A 2,069-nucleotide genomic window follows, 5' to 3' on the forward strand; every position below is an offset into this window, starting at 1 on the left:
CAAAATAAATACTCTATGGATGCATAATTCAAATGTAATAGTAATAAAAACCATAAAGCCACTAAGGTACAGCTCCTTGTAGCCCTTTTCGAAGTCATGGCAGAAGCATGTTCCTTTCCATCCCTTAAACGTTGAAGGTGCCCATTCTAATCCCAGTGGAAGCCACTAAAATACAATGATAAAACCAGAGAACACAGTGGACCAACCCTAAAGCTTCTCAATCTAAAATAAATCAGGAAAAAGAACAAAAGAAAGAAACACAAACAGCAAATAGAAGAGAAACAAGAGAATAAAGATTTTTAACAACCCCATGAGGCTTGGACATAGCCCATTCATTAGGGCTCTTTCTGGGCATGCTGGAAGCCCTGGGTTCCATCCAGAGCACAACATAAATCCGGTGTGGTTCTTTTGGAACTCACCTGTAATCTTAACACTAAGGTGGTAGAGGCAAGAAAGTTCAAAAGTTCAAGGTCATACTCGGTGACATAACAAATTTGAGACAAGCCACTGATATGAGCCCTTGATTAAAAAGAAAAACTACAAAAAACTACCCCACTATGATTGATCAGATTAAATATAATTATATTAATCTTCTACTTAAAAATCCAAGACATAAAATGGATTAAAAGACAAAGCCAAACTCTGGGAAGCAGAGGCAAGCAGATCTCTGTGAGTTTGAGGCCAGCCTGGTCTATAAAATGAGTGCAGGACAGCCAAGGCTACACAGAGAAACCCTGCCTCAAAAAAATCCCCAAAACAAAACAAAAAGACAAAGACAATCATATGTTATTTTCAAAAAATTTACCACATACACATACATATAATATAAAATACATGTAAGCTTGTCTGGATGGGAGGGGTGATCCTCAAAAATGGTACTCTATGCTACACAGGATCACAGTCATCGCAGAAAAGGCCAGGTGGCTGCATATATATCAGAGTAAACTTCAGACAGGAACCATTTCCAGGTCTGGAAAGATGGCTCAGTGGTTAAGAGTATTTGCTGCTCTTCCAGAGTACCTGAGTTCAGTTCCCACCAACCATATTAGACAGCTCACAACTGCTCATGTAACTCCAACTCAAGAGGATCCAACACACTCTTCCAGTCTTCATTGGTACTGCACTCTCATGCATATATTCCCATATGTCCACAGTCTACACACACACACACACACACACACACACACGCACACGCGCACACACACACACACACGCACACGCACACACACACACCACCAAGGTGATCTAATGCCTTCTTCTGGTCTTCATGGGCACTGTACTCACAGGTACATAGCCACACACAGAGATACATAATACACATAGTTTAAAATAATAGTAATAATAATAATATAATAAGAAGAATAGAATCATTGCCAGACATGGAGAAAAATTTGTATCAATGTGTGTGTCACCTTAAAGAATTTCCACTTCCCTGGCAGTGGGTAGAGACACCTTCTTGTTGGTGTTGTTCTTATATCAGTCAGGGGGTCAGGGACAGAGCAGATGGCAGTTCTTTGTTCATCCTAGCCTGATGTATGGCTTGATAGCCAAAGCTGTCTTATGCCTAGGACTCATAAAAATCAAGTCAAATCAAATCCAGGCAGCACAGCACTGGAGGAAGAAGACAGAGGCTTGCAGACAGCCATGCCATCCACTGACCTGGCCTCCAGTGCATGGCACAGGTGAGCTGCAGATGCTTGCTGGCCACCATACCATGAAGCATGGATGGAGGATGTCACCCAGGGACCTGCCAGCCGTGTGGCCTGCCTTCAGTGGAAGCCACCACCATGTGTTGAGTATGTGGTGGTCAGATAGGAGAGAAAGAAGTGGAGCAGCTTGAACATTTTGAAGGGAGATGGGACTGGAGATGTGAGAGTGGAGAGGAGCAGTCTGTTAGGAGTGACCAGCCTTGCTACCTGAAGCCATTGTGAGGTCCCGGTCTGAGCTGCCACTGAATGCCACGTCTGAGTCTATATCTGTGCAGCAGCAGGGATCAATGTCTGTGACTCATATTACCACCAGGGAACATGGGGATGTCCCTGGTGGGAACAGCTGCCAGGGACCATATG

The 2,069-nt window shown here is 43.5% G+C and overlaps 1 non-coding gene across 1 annotated transcript; it reads left to right on the top strand.

Annotated features, from left to right (window-relative positions):
* The first annotated feature begins 1,427 nt into the window (after positions 1–1,427).
* Positions 1,428–1,577, top strand: LOC129678253 (small nucleolar RNA SNORA48). Its single transcript, XR_008720335.1, has one exon. It is a non-coding gene; the product is annotated as a small nucleolar RNA SNORA48 (small nucleolar RNA).
* The last annotated feature ends 492 nt before the right edge of the window (positions 1,578–2,069 follow it).

The sequence above is a fragment of the Psammomys obesus genome, unplaced genomic scaffold (assembly GCF_907164565.1).
Source record: "Psammomys obesus unplaced genomic scaffold, mPsaObe1.curated_primary_1811, whole genome shotgun sequence".
Taxonomy (NCBI): Eukaryota; Metazoa; Chordata; class Mammalia; order Rodentia; family Muridae; genus Psammomys; species Psammomys obesus.